This window comes from Tachypleus tridentatus, chromosome 2, assembly GCF_004210375.1.
Source record: "Tachypleus tridentatus isolate NWPU-2018 chromosome 2, ASM421037v1, whole genome shotgun sequence".
NCBI lineage: Eukaryota > Metazoa > Arthropoda > Merostomata > Xiphosura > Limulidae > Tachypleus > Tachypleus tridentatus.
In genome coordinates this window covers 52,054,664-52,078,261 of record NC_134826.1, presented here as the reverse complement: position 1 = coordinate 52,078,261, position 23,598 = coordinate 52,054,664, and the positions used below count along the sequence as shown (strand labels likewise).

At 32.5% G+C, this 23,598-nt stretch overlaps 1 protein-coding gene across 7 annotated transcripts in view; it reads right to left on the bottom strand.

Annotated features, from left to right (window-relative positions):
- LOC143243809 (uncharacterized) overlaps window positions 1–13,064 on the bottom strand; it is a 90,917-nt gene extending 77,853 nt beyond the window's left edge. For 4 of the 7 annotated variants that reach the window (XM_076487482.1, XM_076487484.1, XM_076487483.1 and 1 more), the window contains exon 1: window positions 12,625–13,063. The gene's annotated coding sequence lies outside the window, so the exon portion shown is untranslated. Of the gene's footprint in view, window positions 1–6,575; window positions 6,725–12,624 lie in introns of all 7 variants that reach the window. The other 3 variants (XM_076487479.1, XM_076487481.1, XM_076487480.1) reach the window with 2 other exon arrangements.
- Between the last annotated feature and the right edge of the window lie 10,534 nt (window positions 13,065–23,598).

The following is a 23,598-nucleotide window of genomic DNA, read 5'->3' as shown; positions in this document are numbered from 1 at the left end:
TGTAACAGTGGTTATTTACTTATTGAAAAACTGACTTTATATGGACCCGTTGTTCAGTTTACCAATTGGGAGAAATTTGATGGACCGATCTCCGACAAAAAGAACGGATAATATAATTTTAAGCATCCTTAAGTTTTATTTATACAATACATTGTAGGCCGGGCGTGGTCTAAACGTTAATGTGGTGGGCTGTCAAATTGAAGGATTCAAGGTGTCGTTGAAAACGCTCCACCAATCAGCTGTGGATGCGTTATAAAGTGTGATAGTTGTCCCATTCGGAAACATATACGACACTGTCAGAAGCAATGGTGTTTACTAACACTTGGGTGGCTTTGATGAAGTTTAAATTAACACAGTATTGTTACTTAAGGAGAAGATATGTGTAACATTTTGATCAAATATTTTTGTTTTCCTGAATTATTATAGTTTATGTAAACCGTATTGTTTTTATTTTTTAACACCGACAATATCAGGACACGGTTGTTCCAAGGAACAATAGATATGACACACGTGATTAGTGTTTTTTCTTACCACCAGTCGATTGTTAAATCTGACTTTTCCAGATTATAATGTAGTATTTTTTATATCTTGAAAGTGTGCAAGATGCAAGTCTTCATAATGGAAGAAAATTTTAAATTTATTTATATATATGTATTTGTATTTAAATGTATATGCAAATCTCTATATTTAGGTGTGTGTATGTGTTTTTTGTTATTCTTATTTTAACTTGGGAGAGCAATCACCTTCCTACAACTGTCTACAGGCAGTGAAGAGTGATATAGATGTGGGACGTTGTGCGCTGAAGCACCCACATCTCGCTCTCCTACTTTCTAATTTTCTTATGCAAGACTAGCGAATTGGAGCTTAAGACTGATAGACGGTGCATCCCCACCGCAATGTGGGTCCTATTTCCTCAGTCACCTATAAAACCAAGGATACATTTTAAAATCCCACGTTATAGCTTGTATTCTAGGGCCCTTTTTTTTTTAAAATGTGCAGTGTATTTTGTTTCATGTTAAATGTGTTTTATTTCTGACTTAAAAATGTATGGTTATAACATATCTATCCGTATACTTATATTTAGATGTATAAATCTGTATACCCATATCTATGTAAACAATTTACAGTAATTCTTCAGGACGATTCTCTCAATATGATCAACGTTTGTTTTTACTCATTTTAGTTCTGGCAGTTTCTTTCTAAACGTATTAATTATATAATGCGAACATTAATTGTGATTCTCCAGGTCTGCCAATATTTATAATTCTACATGGCATTATTATTTCTCAGCTAATTATAATTATTTCAAGCTTTTAAAGACTTACATAATGTGTATGCGAGTGTGTGTGGACAAGAATATTCTGTGATAGATTTTATAAACCATATTCGTCATCAATAATTATAAACCGCTGTTCTAACGATAGCCTATAATTTAGGAATACATTAAAACTCATAATCCTGCAGACAGAAGCGACTAAATAACTGTGGTCAAGGTGCTGCAATGTGGATATGGGAGGTCCCGTTGTCGTAAAAAAATTCATCCACCATACTTTGGACCCAGCCTTGGGTGCATTACAAAAACGACCGTTAAATCTCACTTCTCTATTAATGTAGTCGAAGTGTTGTTAACTAGCTGTCTTTCCTATAGTCTACCATCTTTAAATTGGAAAAAAGCCACACGATTCCTCTGATGTTGACAAATGTCAACATTTAAACCCAGTCCTATCTCTGACAACAACCAGTGGAACTAAACAACCAGTTCTACTTGTTCCGCCACCCCCAACCAGAGATAATGTTGGTGAAAGTTTACCCCGCCTTAATACAAACCAGAAACCTCTTACCGGAGACCTGTATACCAACCAGGACTGAATTCATAAAACACTAAGCCATCAGCCACTGTTTCCTTCCTTCTTCATTGAGAACAGTTTCATGGAACACTATGTGGCAAGTATTGGGTTTTATCTGGCTTATCCCGTTTCCCCTGACATACAGTTCTAGGAAATAGATACATTGATACCCTGCCGTCTTGCAGGACCACAAGTCCCATATTGACTCTTGATTTTGTTCCGTTTGTCGTTGGGTTTTCTGCTCTTGCTTGTAGCTTACCCTTTCGTCACTATTTTACTATTTTCTATCTATTCTATTTGTATTATGTACGATATCAAAGGTACCTCAGAATTATCGTAATGTCGGTCAGAAGTCTGGATAATACTGAATAGAACAAAATATGATATCAACAAAATAAAAACGAACCTATTTCAAATTCTCATATTTTCTGATCTTAAATTAAGAGAAGTTTTTAATTATATATAAAATTATTTGTGCATAATATTTGTTGATATACAGTGATCTGTGATAAATACTTGATATAATGTACTTCTGCCATGGTTTTATTGTCTTGTAATGTTCACATCTTCTACAGTAATTCCCAATACACCGAATCCAAAAATGTGAAACCGGGTCACATTTTGTTATGTTTAAAATGTCGACACCTACTAGCTATAGATTTCTCTAGACCAATCGCGACGTGAGTCTTATCAATCATTCTAGAAACTAAACACAATAAAAATGTTTGTGATAAAAGAAATAATTATTCCATCTAAGTAAATTTTTTCTTCCAGATTTGTAAAACAAAAAAAATATTACGTGATAGTAAAACATTGATATTTTCGACATTACGTAGCTGAATTATGGAAAATCCGTTATGAAAACCAAAACAACTTTTATGAAGTTTAAATTCACAGGTCTATATTGTTGGTTTGAATTTCGCGCAAAGCTACTCGAGGGCTAACTGCGTTAGCCATCCCTAATTTAGCAGTATAAGATTAGAGAAGGCAGTTAGTCATCACCACCCACCGCCAACTCTTGGGCTACTCTTTTACCAGTGGGATTGACGGTAAAATTATAACGCTCCCTCGGCTGAAAGGTCGAGCATGGTTGGTACGACAGGGATTCGAACCCGCGACCCTCAGATTACGAAATTTAGTAAGGCAACAGTGACTGTGTCTATATCACTAATGTCTTGACGTCTTCTACGACAAAACACATCATCACATCGAAAAACAGAATATAAAAACGTATTTCTGGAGTTAATCAATCCGAAACAATAATAATTTATTGTTATTTGATAAAGAAGTGAACGTGACGTATTAACGTTGCGCATACAGGGGCGAATTTAACGATCAGCTGAAACTGACGGAGCCCCTCTTTAGGCCGGGCCTCCTGTTTACTTTCGCTTGACGTATAATATTGATATGAAAATACCCTGTAGGACCCCAACCCCTTCTTCTATTCTTGGCTTACTAGGCGTTTAGGCTTAAACACGCCCCTGGTGGTTATATCTAAACTCTACATGTGCTATCCATGATCATGCTAACAGCTCAGGATTAACATGTTGTAAAACATGTACAAGTGAAACGGGTTATGGTGAGAAAAAAGAATGTCATAACTCCAAACGTGGGTCAAGGTCAGTTTATTCGTTTTTTGTTGTTGTTTAAACAATAATTGTAACAGGTAAATAAACTTGTTCATTATTGGGGGAAAATCAAAAACAGCGAATGCCATACACTGAGTAAAACACAATTTATAATTATATACACATGGTTTCCCTTCCTGAAGCCTACAACTTCACCCTTCAGCTTGAAAAATAAACAGTACAGAATCACCCTCCGTTTAAGCGTTTTTTCACTTACATATTTTGCGCTAGATGGCACACCCATAGCTTATGTACTGTTTCTCAATTTATATGCAGCATCGGATTTTTTCTTCTCAATTGTCAATTAGAGAACAGCTTTGAGTAATAAAAAATAAAATAATTGTACAACGATTAGTTATTTTAAACCAATAATATAATGAAGTATAAATTAAGGTTGAATTCCAAAAATGTATATAAACTATTCAATTTTAATAAAAATTATATGCAATAGAAGTTTTTCTTGTGATAAAAACCCCAGTATTGAAACCGTAACAATGTAATTTTTTACATGAAATACGTCTTAATAATTACTACATTTCTCTTTATTATCATTAAGGGCAAAGAGTTCTAAAACAATAATCAGAGAAATCACCCTTAAACATCAATGGGTTTTTTTTTTAATTTCGCGCAAAGCTCCACGAGGGCTATCTGCGTTAGCCGTCCCTAATTTTGAAGTGTAAGGCTAGAGGGAAGGTAACTAGTCATCACCACCCACCGTCAACTCTTTGGTTACCCTTTTACCAACGAATATTGGTATTGACCGTCATATTTTAACGTCCCCACGGCTAAAAGGGCGAGCACATTTGGTGTGACGGGGATTCGAACCCGCACCTTCAGATTACGAGTTGAACGCCTTAACCCATCTGGCCATGCCAAGCCATTATTTGTTACGATATGCTCTTTGAGGTTTTCATGCAAATAGATTGAAACTAGCTTCCATAAACCATATTTTTATTTCCTCATTTAGAGGTGATGGCGTCAACGTTCTAATTTTGAGATATATTAAATGTCAACTCACATTTTCTTATAAGATCACGAAAAATTGAAACTGACACAGTTACAAGTAAAGACGAAACAAGTAAAATATTTTCAATTACTTATCTCGATACGTTTATTTTTAGGATTTCGCGCAAAGCTACACGAAGGCTATATTTGCTAGCCATTCCTCATATAGCAGTGTAAGAGGGGAGAAGGCGGCTGGGCGATTGACCGTCAGATTACAACCCCGCGGTTGAAAAGGCGAGCATGTTTGGTGTGACGGGGATTCAAACCCGCAACCCTCAGATTACGAGTTGAGCCCCCCTTTTCTTTTCTCTTTATTAATCCACTCTCCTAGAGGGGTATAAACAAAGATACATCAACTTTTCTAGACTTCCGATAATAATTACTGTACTTAACCATCTCGATAAATAAATATTTTCCGTTAATACGTTTACTTATCTTTTACTGTAGCCAAACCCTCTAGTGTAAGAATTATACTAATGAAAATACCCTATGTTTTCATAGCGGTTGAAAAAGGTAAGCATCTTCAGTGACGGGTTTCGATCCCCTTCCCGTTGAATCTGTCTCAAGCTCTCAAACCAAAAGGCTCGCCAGTGTGGCGTTTTGTATTTGCATGACTGTTTCATGAAATAAACATTGTCCCTGATAGAGAAGATTCTACCTGTCGTAAGCAGTTGGATTACAAGGTTTTGTATGTTTGACTTGTATTAATTTTTTTGGAATCTACACGTTTTCCTAACATCATGAACTAATTATATGTATCCAATACATTTTCTTTTTTTTCTGTATGTGTGAATTACAGAAAACTAAATACATTTATTTTGGCATTTAAAATATTTGTGCAAAACTAACCCTACTGTTCCCATCATTACCTACTTAATACCGCGTGAAGTCGACTGTGTACAAACCAGAAGGTTTCTTGTGTTATCAACAGAAAAATATATAATTCCAGATAAGAGTAAAGCATGCGTAACTTGGCATGTCGTAATACACGTGATACCAGTAACGTTGTACAATAAAATATTATGTGTAGGATACGGCAGAAATAAGCCTATTCTTAACTATGACGTCATGATAACACCGTTTCTTGGCAAGCATACAACAAACACCATAAGAATATTATTATTCACTTGATGAATTGACATTGTCTTATTATTTATACAAGGGTTTGATGGTTACTAGCTACTTTAGTGCTTTTCTAAGCCTACTTTTGTATTTTGTTAACCGTATTTTTTGTAATTATATTCCTGAGGTGCTACATTATTAACGCCATCAGATTACAAAATAAAGCTTCGAAGTATGTTTGCCTGTTTTGAAGAAAAAATGTATTATATCATAATACCATCTGACTTTATGAGGTAAACGTTTATTTATATCATTATCTGCAAACAATGTATGTTAAAGCGTCCATCTGCACGGCGTTAATGTTTATTACAGCACCTTTCTATTACAAGCAGTAGCGTAGTGGTCTTGTGAGGGAAGTATTTAGGTTTCTGGGAAAATTTATATCTATTCTAAAACGAATTTATGAAGCCTTGCAAGTGCCTTACATTTCCACTAAAAGTAAGTGCTACGTATCATACAGTGTATTTGTTTTGTAAGTAACGAAGCACTATTTTTTCAATATTACTGTTCATTAAAATCATTGGTAATATATTTCTCAAAAGGAAAACATCGGAGACGATTTTGGGGATGATACCTCCAAGTCGATATTGAAAATATAACGAGCTATACGTTTTAGGGAACAAAGTGTACCCATCAAATATTATTGTATTTTCATTGAATATGTACTTTGTGTATAAAGTGCAACTACATGGTAGAATGTTAAAAGGCTTATTATTGGTTAATATTATTTCCCATTAATGTGCACACATTTTTCAAGAAACTGTTGTAGAACAAAGCTACATTGGGCCATCTGTTTCCACCGCGAGGAGTAAAAGCCCACATTCTAGGGATATATACACCTAGAGGAACTCATAGGAACTTTCATATTTCTCAGCACAAAAATAGAAAATTTTCTGTTAATTTTTTCTACTTATTATTACAAAAGTGAAGATTGAAGAAAAACATTTAATAATGTTGAAATATATAAATTTACCTTCCACAAACTTCGAGCTACACGTGAACAGCTAGTTTTCCATAAGAGACCAGCTCTTAACGTAAGTGGCATTAAATGACCTTGAACTGGTCGTTTCACTTCAACAAGTCCTGCGTGCTGGTTGAGAAATGTGCGAGTCTTTGCTCTCTCTTTAACGAAGAAAAAAATGTAGAAATAACAATGAACTAGACCATCACACACTTTAGAGAATGTAAAACAAACAAAAACTGTAATGTTACAGAAACGCTCTTTACTTTCAGCTATCACCCCTCCAGTGGCTCAGTGGTGACTCTGCAGGTTTAGGTAGGTAACATTCGAATGTCAATACCCGTAATTAAGCAGGATACGATAAAATACAGAAATACAAAACCCAATTATTACCACAGCATACAGAGTCCCTCACAACACTTCAAAGTTCATACACAAATATTCAAACCATTGCCGATAGACTCTTGCATAATTCTCTAAATTACTTTCATAAAAATTGGCACACAAAAAAAGATTTACAATGTGACCTTGATCGCTACTTCACATATGATGAAAACAGACCTAAGTACCTATCTCCTGTTAATATGTATCTGAGTGCCTGTGACAGGGTTTCTATTCTTCTCACATTTTTTGTTAAGTAAAGAACTAATACATACATGAATATTTTCCCTGAAAGTGATTGGAGCAAGTGCTATTCACTCCGACCTGCATACAACTTCACCACCATCACCCTACACAGGAGATAAATTAATAGCACTAATAGGAAAAAAAGAGGTCCAAGCGAGCCTGACCCTCCCTGATCTGTAAGACCAAAAATCCCACAAGAATTTGTTTGGTTTGTTTTTAATTTCGCGCAAAGCGACACGACGGTTATCTGCGCTAGTCGTCCCTAATTTTGCAGTGTCAGACTCGAGGGAAGGTAGTTAGCCATCACTACCTACCGACAACTCTTTTACCAACGAATAGTGGGATTGAACGTGACATTATCACACCCCGACGGCTGAGAGGACGAGCATGTTTGGTGTGATTGGGATTCGAACTCGCGACCCTCGGAATAGGAGCCGAGTGCCTTAACCACTTGGCCATCCCGGGTCCCGACAAGAAGAACGAAGCAGAACAGGAATATATCCCATTACGTAGCTTTGCGTTTAACGACAACCAGATAAAACCATACCGTTAAAACAATTCTGAAAAATTGACGATTAAGATTTCTAGAAAAACCTATAATATTCGTATTTAATACAAAATTATTTATGTATAAGAAATTACGAATTGTACTATTACCCGAGATTGTTGTACATTATACGTGTCATGAAATGATTATTTTAAAACAATCACATAAAAAAAAAAACTCCCAATTCAAGGAATAGTGTATAACCTAAAGGCCCAGAGGGCTCGAGCCCACGTGCCTGTCCATTTTTGCATCCTACGCGCCAAGTGTCGAATGGGCAACGAACCAGACTGGTGACGAGTAATATTAAGACGACTGGGTTGGGTCACATGGGTTAACGGTGACGTTTCACCCGAGTTTGTTGACCTTCGTGACGTTCAGATTGTCAGCCAAAGTAACTACCTGTGTACAAATCATAAAATATCTAAATTAATTACGAACTCCATTTGTTAGTTCAGAAAAGGCCGATATATTTAATTTTATTTCTTTTATTTTATATACAAATTCTAAATTAAATGTAACTAGAAAGCTACTGGTACTAGCAATTTTAATTTTGTAATTTATATTCGCATGTGAAATAAGAAACGGAAATTAATATTTTAACAGCGATATTCTGTCCCTTCTTGCCTTCAGCCCCACGTGCTAAATTCAAAAACTGACACACGTGTACAAAAGCAATGGAATGTCCAGAATATTTGCATCGAGGCCTAAGTGTTCCAGTGGAAATCAATAACGTCCGAAACACGTCAAAAAGCGTAAAACGTATTATGAAGTAAAATTCGCCTGCTTGAGTATACAACAGTTTAGTTTACTAAAGTAATAAGAATCGCAAGTTAAACATATTAGTGAAATGTTTGGTGGGTATATATTTGTACATTTTAATTAATGGTAAAGATACTAAGACCAAATATTGCAGTCCCTAATTTTGAACAACTGACCCAAGGAGACAGCCATTCAGCAACATTTTCCCACCCACCATCCATAGTAAGGGACTTATTGTCATTCTTATAACGCATCCAAAGATTAAGGTTCAAGGAATATTTTGTGGTATCACCCAGATCCGAACCCGGCTTGTCAGCTCCAAAATCCAGAAATCTACCATACGCCTAATCCAAACTCGCCTATATTTATATTAAACAGAGCTTAGGCTGTAATTACACATAAAAGCTTCCGTCACATTTTATAATAGTGTAAAACCTGGTTTCATTCGCATACCACATTGTAAATTTCAGAATGTTTTGTTTCACTAAGGTTCATAAACTAATTGGCCCGGCTTATTAAACTGCAAGTCTGTATGAACTATTAGAACAAGTATACGGCTGGTATGGGTAATATAAACACTTTTATCAAAATAAAGCAGAGAACAACGTTTCGACCTAGTTTGGTCATCGTCAGGTTTACAGAGAGAGAATTTGCAAATTACAAGAGTTCTCGATGTGTTTTTTTTTTTCATGTTCTCCGATTGATCCCATAACATGACAACACCCTCTTTCACGAACAATTACTAAAATTTATAAATTATTTCATGGTGATGGGCCAGGTGGTTAGGGGCCTCGACTCGTAATCTGAGGGCCGTGAGTTCGATTCACTGTCACAACAAACATGCTTGCCCTTTCATACGTGGGAGCATTCGTAAAAGAGTAGCCCAAGAGTTGGCGGTAGGTGGTAATCACTAGCTGCCTTCCCTCTTGTCTTATATTGTTACGAAATTAACGATAACCTGTCAGAATGTTGTAATGGTACTTATATCACAGTAAACCACTGCCTGACGACTACAACGAACCACAACTCTTATGCAGAACAAAAAACTAACCTGGTAACATTGAAGAAGATGCTGGTAGTTTATATGTACGAGATGCGATTAATAATGTACTAAGTTATTGTATTAGTACTAAAAAGTATCAATACTTTGTGGTATGTTTGTTTTGTTTTTTGAATTTCGCACAAAGCTCCACATGGGCTATCTGCGCTAGCTGTCCCTAATTTTGCAGTGAAAGACTAGAGGGATGGCAGCTAGTCATCACCACACCCACCAACTCTTGGGCTACTCTTTTACCAACGAATAGTGGGATTGACAGTAACATTATAACGCTCCCACGGCTGAAAGGGCGAGCATGTTTGGTGTGACGGGGATTCGAACCCGCGACCCTCGGATTACGAGTGGAGTGCCTTAACCACCTGGCCATGCCGGGCCGACTTCGTAGTATAATACATATACATGTTAAAGTGTGAGCGTTCAAGAATGTATCTAATTGTGAGAGAAACTATTTAAAAAACTTTCGAATTAATTTCAGAATATGTTAATTGAATGTAAATTTTCATTTATAAGCTCTTATTCAGACGTGAGACAAGAAATGAGTGTCATTTCACAAGAACTAAATGTTATGTACTTTTTTATACACTAAACTGACCTACATATAAACATTTGTCAACTTTGACCTAATGACGTAAACCATTTCTTTTAACAAGTCATTGGTGTTCATTTTGAACACAGGATTTAGGCTTAGATCTACTTTATAATGCTATTATTCACATGCGAGGTATCACGTCACCCCGCTGTTGACTACCTTGAACTCATTTCAGTAAAGATCCATGGTTAGACTTATTCGCTGCTTTATTCTCACCAGCGGAATTTAGTTATTCAAAGTTTCAATATGAACGGATTCATTTAATCACTAATATATACAAAAAACTTACAATTCAAAAGTGGGAAGATATTTTACGAACTAAATAACTTTGCCATTTATACATTTCTTTTTTGTTGTTTTTTAATTTCGCACAAAGCTACACGAGGGCTATCTGCGTTAGCCGTCCCTAATATAGTAGTGTAGGACTAGAGGGAAGGTAGTTAGTTATCGCCACCCACCGCCACCTTTTGGGTTACTCTTTTACCAACGAATAGTTGGATTGACCGTAACATTATAATGCCCAAAAGCTGAAAGGACGACCCTCAGATTACGAGTCGAGTGCCTTAACCACCTGGCCATGTCGGGCCTGCCGTTTATGTGATTGAAACATTATACAAGTACTTAATGAGTTAGTCTAAATAAGATTATCACACGTTTCTCAAGCCTACAACTAGCAGTCTTTAAAGATCTAATGGAAAAAACTTGGCACAAAATAATAATTTTTAGTTCGAGTGTTCATCGTAATACAAGATGATTTTAAAGATTTCCCCACACTTAATTAAATACGTTAAACCTTAAAAAGTACTTATCCTCAGCTCGAGGAACCAAATTCCTCCAGGATATGGCACACAGTGTTCCAAACACGTTACACGGCATGTCCAAAACAATTAGTTGTCTCATGAACTAGCAAAGCTTTGAATACCAGAATGCATTAGGAATGACACCAGAACTGTTTTTGGAAACCACGTTTAGGTACCCATGTTACTCAAAGTACACTGAATAGGTTTGTAGTTTTTGGTAATTGGTAACAGGTTACAGAGTTTTCATTACAGGTTTCATGAACTGTTTATCACTAACGAATCAGGAAAAAAATTCCAGTTGCGTAAAATTTCCTTTTCTGTCACAAAATAGCTGCAACAAGAAGTACAAAATTTTCTGTAAACATTTTGTTTGTGTGTTGTAGACAGGTGTGGTATAGACATGTGTGGTAAATGCCTGGCTTTATCTGTCTGGAAACACCAGATTAGGAACTTGACTAAGACTTAAAAATAAGGAAATAAAAAAGATGATTCTCTTTAGTAGCTTCGTTAAGGAATAAGTTTGATATACTGATTAATCAAAACCACATCAAAAACCTTATGTGAAAGGCTGTTTTGTTTAAACAGTATACTATGCCCAGACTTACAATTCTTAATGCCCTCTGGTGAAATTTAGTTTCCTTACATTTCTTCAATATTTGATTACTTTAATGTTGGAATTTCTTTACAAACATCCTCTCAGATTAGTTAACCGAAGAAGAAATAGGTTTGGTTCATATGAACTCGTCTGGAATGTTATTTATATCGAAAAATTATAAATTCAACTGGGGACGTACAAAACTGTATATAATTACTACGTGATTTCCCGGCATGCCACAATCTCCATACCAAAAACAATATTCAACACGAGTTTCTGTTTTAGTACTTTCATCACCTGAGAACTTTTTCTCAAATAAAGGGAACTTTCGGGTCACTCGTACCAAAACCTTAAAGTCGACTGTTGTCGTGGAACTTCTACCACGTATGTGTAATGTCTCCTCATGACGTGGTAATTAAAATATTTTTAATTTAACAAAACGCTTTCTAATCATTTTTCACATCGAATATAAATTTACTACTATGTATCTCGTCATCTAAGGAAGTTTTTTGTTTTTGTTTTTGGTGGGAAAACAATTTTTTTTTTCAAACAGAGTAGAAGTGCACCGTGGTGTGTTTGTAATAGTAAAGTATTTATATTCATGGCAACTTCACTGAGGCTATCTGTAGCCGCCCCTAATTTCTAAGCAGTGACAAGAGTAAAGACCACCAGTCAACAGCAATTGGATCATATTAACAATATGATATTTGATACTAACACACACTAGAATAACAATATAATAATAAGATACGTATTATATGTAAATATGCTTCTCTGCATCCACGTCTCGTTTCTTGTAAAGAAAGAGATATTTTAATTTTAACCCCACTTTCTAAAGTTTAACCTTAGTTTTGGTAAAAAACCTCTTAATGTGTGACCATTTTTCAGAATAACATGTCATTCGCTTAGAGCCATTTCTGGTAAAAATATTATCCAAAAAATAAAAAAAAAACATTATGAAATATATGGTATCGTAGAAACCTTTTACTTTGCAACACCAATTGTGATGGGGAAAAATGACAATCAAACAAATTAAAACCTAATTTTTTATATATATTCCCGCACTAAAAGATTTATATTAACTCACCTGTGTACAACTCCTTTGGCTACTTCTAGAAAATATTTTAGTTGGTTAATGCTATTATCACCTCAAAACGTGAAATAACTAAACTGATATTTCGTTTTCTCGGCTTTTTTAGATAAGGTTGCTTTGAAATCACTTTTTCTTTCGTCCAACCGTCGTTTTAAATAGCTGTGACGACGTTGTGGTTTATAAAATGAGTACAGTCGCTCATTTTAAATATATTCAAACTATCCACCTATTTGTTCTTCATAATTTGAATAAGTGCTCGAGTCACTCCAAACTGCCACAGCATACTTATTTCTATTAATATTCCAGAGTTTATGCACATAAACACAGACTCGTTGCTTCTAGCCTGAACCAACCTCACACGACAAGTTTCGAGAAGCAGACGTAACTAGCTGCTTTTCCTCTCTCAAAAGCGCCGCCGCTTGTACCTTGCTCGTCGGGATCGCACGTAATGTTTCATCGTTTTCCAGTCTGTCGTGAGAGGGCAGTCAAACAAATGTATACAATTTTCTTACAAGAAACTCACAATAACAGGACCACGTTTCTTTCATTACAGGTAAATGTGCTAGTGTTTCTAATGATTATTACGAAATTTATATGAATTTGTTTCTGATAATTATGAAAAAGAGATTATACTTTCACAAGAAATAAAAACATAACCAAAAGATTATCTTTAATTTTAATCAAGTATTTGGGGGGGGGGCACACAACAATTACTGTCATGTTTTCAAACATACCCAGATGTTTTAGATGTCTTTATTATATAGTATTTTCAACAAATATTTATTATTAAACAAAACAAACATGTAATTCAATATGGAGGCCAAATAATATTTTACATTAAAAGATTTCAATTCACTAAAAATGTTATAATTCCTTATTACAGGAAAACTGTTTCTAAGGTTCGGGATGGCCCGATGGTTGGGAGTATTCGATAAGTAGCCCATCCACCAAATATGCTCGCTCTTTCAACCGTCTTTAACAAAAAGTGATTCTGTTAAGCAACAGACAACTCGGTATGGGCAGGTGGTTAAGGCCCTCGCCTCGTAATTCGAAGGGTCGCGGGTTCGAATCGCTGTCACACCAAACATGCTCGCCCTTTCAGGCATGGGGGCGTTATAATGTTACAGTCAATCCCACTATTCGTTGGTAAAAGAGTAGCCCAAGAGTTGGCGGTGAGTGGTGATGACTAGCTGTCTTCCCTCTAGACTTCTACTGTTAAATTAGGAACGGATAGCGCAAATAGCTCTCGTGTAACTTTGCGCGAAATTCAAAACAAACAAAAAAGGAACAGGCACTACGAACACTACTGTACAGGCTAACGAATAACATTCTTACGATACGTATGGATATTTAAGTATGAGTACGGATGTGTTAAACATCTATGTATCCTAAGGAAACGGCTCGATTTCCTTTTGGAAACATTTTGCTTTTTTTTTCTCTTTCAAATCAATATTTTAAAGACGAAATAAAGTTAATACTAACCCTTACTTCAGGTGCATCCATTAATTTTCTGCATTTTCAGAACAATAAGCGTAAGCGTATTTATTTTAGAAGGTAATCGAATCCTAAAAGAACTGCAGTAAATTAGAATATTGAGATCTGATTGTTAATGCATAATTGTAGATTCTGTGATACTTCTGACTTCTTTGTAACGTTTCAACATTTTGATACGGGTAAAATATGTCACTTATGACTTGTTTATATAATAAACACATCTTTCAAGAATGCTTTGTAAACAAATATGCATACTTTGAACCGTTTGTGGTTAGAGGATCACAGGTTCAATATCCTTCCCCACCAAACATACTTGCTCTTTTACCATTGTGGCGTTACAAATTACGATCAATCCCACCATTCGTTGTTAAAAGAGTTGTCCAAGTGCAATTCAAATCAAATCAAATGGCCCTCTTTTATGCGAAGCGTGAAATAAAACAATTGTTCAAAATTTTTGTTTCTTGCTTCGTCCAATTTCATGCTAGATACTCGAGGGATATCAGAGCTACTCTTCTATAACTTAGACGAAGTGGAAAACAGCTAGTTAACACCACTCACCGCCAACTCTTTGACCAACAGCTAGTGAGATTGACCATACCATTATAAAGCATCCACATGTGAATCCATGACAGGATTCAAACCCGCGAGTTTATTACCCTAACCATAATCGTGTTTCGATACGTGTGTTGTCACACGAATAAAACACAAATAGCCAGTTGTTTAACTTTGCATTTAAGAACAAACAAACACGTCACTGAACTAAGACATGAGCAACTGGGTTTTTATCTTCTGAAAAAGTAAAACGTTTGGTTGTTGGATTTCGCACCAAACTACACTGGAACTATTTAAGCTAGTCGTCCTTCATTTTTAGGTTCCAGAGGGAATGCAGCTAGTCATGTCACAGTAAATAGTGAGAAATGACTGTCACTCTCATAACACGCTCACTGCCCTCCATATTGCAGAACACGAAACTATAAAACCTAACCAATTGGTCTTGTACATAAAGTTTCTTCTAAATGAAACTATGAACAGTATCTTGTGTAACAAGACGTGTTTGATCCAAAGTATGAAACCTCAAAACTGAGAATTTGGTTCTTAACGAATAACCACTGATTTGAAATAAATTATATGCGAGTTTCAAGTGCTTATCGCCGATGTAAAGTTAGTCTAATAAGACAACATGAAGTCGCACATATCTTCCATAATATACATTCACGAACATAAACAGGAATAATACAGCTTTCTCCTAAACATTCTCACAAAAACGGACCAAGTGCTTCAACTGTCACGAATGCCCTTAAAAATCCACCATTGAATAAATCAAAAACATTAATCCACTCTTTAACCTCTAGAAAATCATCGATTCGGTCATAAACTCTGTATGGCAACTCATTCCATAACCTATCCAAACTATTTAGATCCCAAGGAAACGATTTATATAGAGACACTTAAATACATTTTATATATTAACGTTAAGTATTCAGTTCCGTAAGTAACATCATTATGTTTCTCCATAAATTAATTAAAATTAAAAACAATTTAAATATCTCCCTAAAGATGTCCGAATTTGATCTCAATATAATCTGAAACTTCCATCTTCTCCAGGCAAAAAAACCTTGATAAATATCTACAATACGACAGATAATATGTCATCTAGAAAACATAAATAGAACAATAGTGTTCAATCGGTGGTTAACCTCAACTAACTTTGTAACAAAGGACCAATAAAACGTCTTTTCTGTGACCTTCAACTCACTGCTCAATTCTTGTCACAAACATGGTTATGTTATGTATACATATTTAAAGCTGTTTGTTGGCAAACATGCACTATTTTATTATCCAAGAAGGCCGATAAATTAGCAATTCCCTGTATATACACACATACAAACACACTTCTGTTTCATTAAAAAAAAAATTTACTTTCAATAAGAATCGAGATTAAGAATCAGATCTTTCTACAACTTTGGACTTTGTGTGCAGGACTTCCTTTAACTGATACTGACAATAAAAATATAAACTACATCTTTATATTATCTTGAACTTCGTGTGCAGGACTTCCTTTAACTGATACTGACAATAAAAATATAAACTACATCTTTATATTATCTTGAACTTTGTGTGTAGAACTTCCTTCAACTGATACTGACAATATAAATATAAACTACATCTTTATATTATCTTGAACTGTGTGTAGAACTTCCTTCAACTGATACTGACAATATAAATATAAACTACATCTTTATATTATCTTAAACTTTGTGTGTAGAACTTCCTTCAACTGATACTGACAATATAAATAAATATAAACTACATCTTTATATTATCTTAAACTTTGTGTGTAGAACTTCCTTCAACTGATACTGACAATATAAATAAATATAAACTACATCTTTATATTATCTTAAACTTTGTGTGTAAAACTTCCTTCAACTGATACTGACAATATAAATATAAACTACATCTTTATATTATCTTAAACTTTGTGTGTAGAACTTCCTTCAACTGATACTGACACTATAAATAAATATAAACTACATCTTTATATTATCTTAAACTTTGTGTATAGAACTTCCTTCAACTGATACTGACAATATAAATATAAACTACATCTTTATATTATCTTGAACTTTGTGTGTAGAACTTCCTTCAACTGATACTGACAATATAAATATAAACTACATCTTTATATTATCTTGGACTTTGTGTAGAACTTCCTTCAACTGATACTGACAATATAAATATAAACTACATCTTTATATTATCTTAAACTTTGTGTGTAGAACTTCCTTCAACTGATACTGACAATATAAATAAATATAAACTACATCTTTATATTATCTTAAACTTTGTGTGTAGAACTTTCTTCAACTGATACTGACAATATAAATAAATATAAACTATATCTTTATATTATCTTAAACTTTGTGTGTAGAACTTCCTTCAACTGATACTGACAATATAAATAAATATAAACTACATCTTTATATTATCTTAAACTTTGTGTGTAGAACTTCCTTCAACTGATACTGACAATATAAATAAATATAAACTACATCTTTATATTATCTTAAACTTTGTGTATAGAACTTCCTTCAACTGATACTGACAATATAAATATAAACTACATCTTTATATTATCTTGAACTTTGTGTGTAGAACTTCCTTTAACTGATACTGACAAGAAAAATATAAACTACCTCTTCATATTATCTTGAACTTTGTGTGCAAAACTTCCTTTAACTGATACTGACAATAAAAATATAAACTACATCTTTATATTATCTTGAACTTTGTGTGTAGAACTTCCTTCAACTGACACTGACAATATAAATAAATATAAACTACATCTTTATATTATCTTAAACTTTGTGTATAGAACTTCCTTCAACTGATACTGACAATATAAATATAAACTACCTCTTTATATTATCTTGAACTTTGTGTGTAGAACTTCCTTCAACTGATACTGACAATATAAATATAAACTACATCTTTATATTATCTTGAACTTTGTGTGCAGGACTTCCTTTAACTGATACTGACAATAAAAATATAAACTACATCTTTATATTATCTTGAACTTTGTGTGCAAAACTTCCTTTAACTGATACTGACAATAAAAATATAAACTACATCTTTATATTATCTTGAACTTTGTGTGTAGAACTTCCTTCAACTGATACTGACAATATAAATATAAACTACATCTTTATATTATCTTGGACTTTGTGTGCAGGACTTCCTTTAACTGATACTGACAATAAAAATATAAACTACATCTTTATATTATCTTGAACTTTGTGTGTAGAACTTCCTTCAACTGATACTGACAATATAAATATAAACTACATCTTTATATTATCTTGAACTTTGTGTGTAAAACTTCCTTCAACTGATACTGACAATATAAATATAAACTACATCTTTATATTATCTTAAACTTTGTGTGTAGAATTTCCTTCAACTGATACTGACAATAAAAATATAAACTACATCTTTATATTATCTTGAACTTTGTGTGTAGAACTTCCTTCAACTGATACTGACAATATAAATATAAACTACATCTTTATATTATCTTGGACTTTGTGTGCAGGACTTCCTTCAACTGATACTGACAATAAAAATATAAACTACATCTTTATATTATCTTGAATTTTGTGTGTAGAACTTCCTTCAACTGATACTGACAATATAAATATAAACTACATCTTTATATTATCTTGAACTTTGTGTGTAGAACTTCCTTCAACTGATACTGACAATATAAATAAATATAAACTACATCTTTATATTATCTTAAACTTTGTGTGTAGAACTTCCTTCAACTGATACTGACAATAAAAATATAAACTACATCTTTATATTATCTTGAACTTTGTGTGTAGAACTTCCTTCAACTGATACTGACAATATAAATATAAACTATATCTTTATATTATCTTGGACTTTGTGTGCAGGACTTCCTTCAACTGATACTGACAATAAAAATATAAACTACATCTTTATATTATCTTGAACTTTGTGTACAGGACTTCCTTCAACTGATACTGACAATAAAAATATAAACTACATCTTTATATTATCTTGAACTTTGTGTGCAGGACTTCCTTCAACTGATAGTGACAATAAAAATATAAACTACATCTTTATATTATCTTGAACTTTGTGTGCAGGACTTCCTTCAACTGATACTGACAATAAAAATATAAACTACATCTTTATATTATCTTAAACTTTGTGTATAGAACTTCCTTCAACTGATACTGACAATATAAATATAAACTACATCTTTATATTATCTTGAACTTTGTGTGTAGAACTTCCTTCAACTGATACTGACAATATAAATATAAACTACATCTTTATATTATCTTGGACTTTGTGTAGAACTTCCTTCAACTGATACTGACAATATAAATATAAACTACATCTTTATATTATCTTAAACTTTGTGTGTAGAACTTCCTTCAACTGATACTGACAATATAAATAAATATAAACTACATCTTTATATTATCTTAAACTTTGTGTGTAGAACTTTCTTCAACTGATACTGACAATATAAATAAATATAAACTATATCTTTATATTATCTTAAACTTTGTGTGTAGAACTTCCTTCAACTGATACTGACAATATAAATAAATATAAACTACATCTTTATATTATCTTAAACTTTGTGTGTAGAACTTCCTTCAACTGATACTGACAATATAAATAAATATAAACTACATCTTTATATTATCTTAAACTTTGTGTATAGAACTTCCTTCAACTGATACTGACAATATAAATATAAACTACATCTTTATATTATCTTGAACTTTGTGTGTAGAACTTCCTTTAACTGATACTGACAAGAAAAATATAAACTACCTCTTCATATTATCTTGAACTTTGTGTGCAAAACTTCCTTTAACTGATACTGACAATAAAAATATAAACTACATCTTTATATTATCTTGAACTTTGTGTGTAGAACTTCCTTCAACTGACACTGACAATATAAATAAATATAAACTACATCTTTATATTATCTTAAACTTTGTGTATAGAACTTCCTTCAACTGATACTGACAATATAAATATAAACTACCTCTTTATATTATCTTGAACTTTGTGTGTAGAACTTCCTTCAACTGATACTGACAATATAAATATAAACTACATCTTTATATTATCTTGGACTTTGTGTGCAGGACTTCCTTTAACTGATACTGACAATAAAAAATATAAACTACATCTTTATATTATCTTGAACTTTGTGTGCAAAACTTCCTTTAACTGATACTGACAATAAAAATATAAACTACATCTTTATATTATCTTGAACTTTGTGTGTAGAACTTCCTTCAACTGATACTGACAATATAAATATAAACTACATCTTTATATTATCTTGGACTTTGTGTGCAGGACTTCCTTTAACTGATACTGACAATAAAAATATAAACTACATCTTTATATTATCTTGAACTTTGTGTGTAGAACTTCCTTCAACTGATACTGACAATATAAATATAAACTACATCTTTATATTATCTTGAACTTTGTGTGTAAAACTTCCTTCAACTGATACTGACAATATAAATATAAACTACATCTTTATATTATCTTAAACTTTGTGTGTAGAATTTCCTTCAACTGATACTGACAATAAAAATATAAACTACATCTTTATATTATCTTGAACTTTGTGTGTAGAACTTCCTTCAACTGATACTGACAATATAAATATAAACTACATCTTTATATTATCTTGGACTTTGTGTGCAGGACTTCCTTCAACTGATACTGACAATAAAAATATAAACTACATCTTTATATTATCTTGAATTTTGTGTGTAGAACTTCCTTCAACTGATACTGACAATATAAATATAAACTACATCTTTATATTATCTTGAACTTTGTGTGTAGAACTTCCTTCAACTGATACTGACAATATAAATAAATATAAACTACATCTTTATATTATCTTAAACTTTGTGTGTAGAATTTCCTTCAACTGATACTGACAATAAAAATATAAACTACATCTTTATATTATCTTGAACATTGTGTGTAGAACTTCCTTCAACTGATACTGACAATATAAATATAAACTATATCTTTATATTATCTTGGACTTTGTGTGCAGGACTTCCTTCAACTGATACTGACAATAAAAATATAAACTACATCTTTATATTATCTTGAACTTTGTGTACAGGACTTCCTTCAACTGATACTGACAATAAAAATATAAACTACATCTTTATATTATCTTGAACTTTGTGTGCAGGACTTCCTTCAACTGATAGTGACAATAAAAATATAAACTACATCTTTATATTATCTTGAACTTTGTGTGCAGGACTTCCTTCAACTGATACTGACAATAAAAATATAAACTACATCTTTATATTATCTTGAACTTTGTGTTCAGGACTTCCTTTAACTGATACTGACAATAAGAATATAAACTACATCTTTATATTATCTTGAACTTTGTGTGTAGAACTTCCTTCAACTGATACTGACAATATAAATATAAACTACATCTTTATATTATCTTGAACTTTGTGTGTAAAACTTCCTTCAACTGATACTGACAATATAAATATAAACTACATCTTTATATTATCTTAAACTTTGTGTGTAGAACTTCCTTCAACTGATACTGACAATAAAAATATAAACTACATCTTTATATTATCTTGAACTTTGTGTGTAGAACTTCCTTCAACTGATACTGACAATATAAATAAATATAAACTACATCTTTATATTATCTTAAACTTTGTGTGTAGAACTTCCTTCAACTGATACTGACAATATAAATAAATATAAACTACATCTTTATATTATCTTAAACTTTGTGTATAGAACTTCCTTCAACTGATACTGACAATATAAATATAAACTACATCTTTATATTATCTTGAACTTTGTGTGTAGAACTTCCTTTAACTGATACTGACAAGAAAAATATAAACTACCTCTTTATATTATCTTGAACTTTGTGTGCAAAACTTCCTTTAACTGATACTGACAATAAAAATATAAACTACATCTTTATATTATCTTGAACTTTGTGTGTAGAACTTCCTTCAACTGACACTGACAATATAAATAAATATAAACTACATCTTTATATTATCTTAAACTTTGTGTATAGAACTTCCTTCAACTGATACTGACAATATAAATATAAACTACCTCTTTATATTATCTTGAACTTTGTGTGTAGAACTTCCTTCAACTGATACTGACAATATAAATATAAACTACATCTTTATATTATCTTGGACTTTGTGTGCAGGACTTCCTTTAACTGATACTGACAATAAAAATATAAACTACATCTTTATATTATCTTGAACTTTGTGTGCAAAACTTCCTTTAACTGATACTGACAATAAAAATATAAACTACATCTTTATATTATCTTGAACTTTGTGTGTAGAACTTCCTTCAACTGATACTGACAATATAAATATAAACTACATCTTTATATTATCTTGGACTTTGTGTGCAGGACTTCCTTTAACTGATACTGACAATAAAAATATAAACTACATCTTTATATTATCTTGAACTTTGTGTGTAGAACTTCCTTCAACTGATACTGACAATATAAATATAAACTACATCTTTATATTATCTTGAACTTTGTGTGTAAAACTTCCTTCAACTGATACTGACAATATAAATATAAACTACATCTTTATATTATCTTAAACTTTGTGTGTAGAATTTCCTTCAACTGATACTGACAATAAAAATATAAACTACATCTTTATATTATCTTGAACTTTGTGTGTAGAACTTCCTTCAACTGATACTGACAATATAAATATGAACTACATCTTTATATTATCTTGGACTTTGTGTGCAGGACTTCCTTCAACTGATACTGACAATAAAAATATAAACTACATCTTTATATTATCTTGAACTTTGTGTGTAGAACTTCCTTCAACTGATACTGACAATATAAATATAAACTACATCTTTATATTATCTTGAACTTTGTGTGTAAAACTTCCTTCAACTGATACTGACAATATAAATATAAACTACATCTTTATATTATCTTAAACTTTGTGTGTAGAACTTCCTTCAACTGATACTGACAATATAAATAAATATAAACTACATCTTTATATTATCTTAAACTTTGTGTGTAGAACTTCCTTCAACTGATACTGACAATAAAAATATAAACTACATCTTTATATTATCTTGAACTTTGTGTGTAGAACTTCCTTCAACTGATACTGACAATATAAATATAAACTATATCTTTATATTATCTTGGACTTTGTGTGCAGGACTTCCTTCAACTGATACTGACAATAAAAATATAAACTACATCTTTATATTATCTTGAACTTTGTGTACAGGACTTCCTTCAACTGATACTGACAATAAAAATATAAACTACATCTTTATATTATCTTGAACTTTGTGTGCAGGACTTCCTTCAACTGATAGTGACAATAAAAATATAAACTACATCTTTATATTATCTTGAACTTTGTGTGCAGGACTTCCTTCAACTGATACTGACAATAAAAATATAAACTACATCTTTATATTATCTTGAACTTTGTGTTCAGGACTTCCTTTAACTGATACTGACAATAAGAATATAAACTACATCTTTATATTATCTTGAACTTTGTGTGTAGAACTTCCTTCAACTGATACTGACAATATAAATATAAACTACATCTTTATATTATCTTGAACTTTGTGTGTAAAACTTCCTTCAACTGATACTGACAATATAAATATAAACTACATCTTTATATTATCTTAAACTTTGTGTGTAGAACTTCCTTCAACTGATACTGACAATAAAAATATAAACTACATCTTTATATTATCTTGAACTTTGTGTGCAGGACTTCTTTCAACTGATACTGACAATAAAAATATAAACTACATCTTTATATTATCTTGAACTTTGTGTGCAGGACTTCC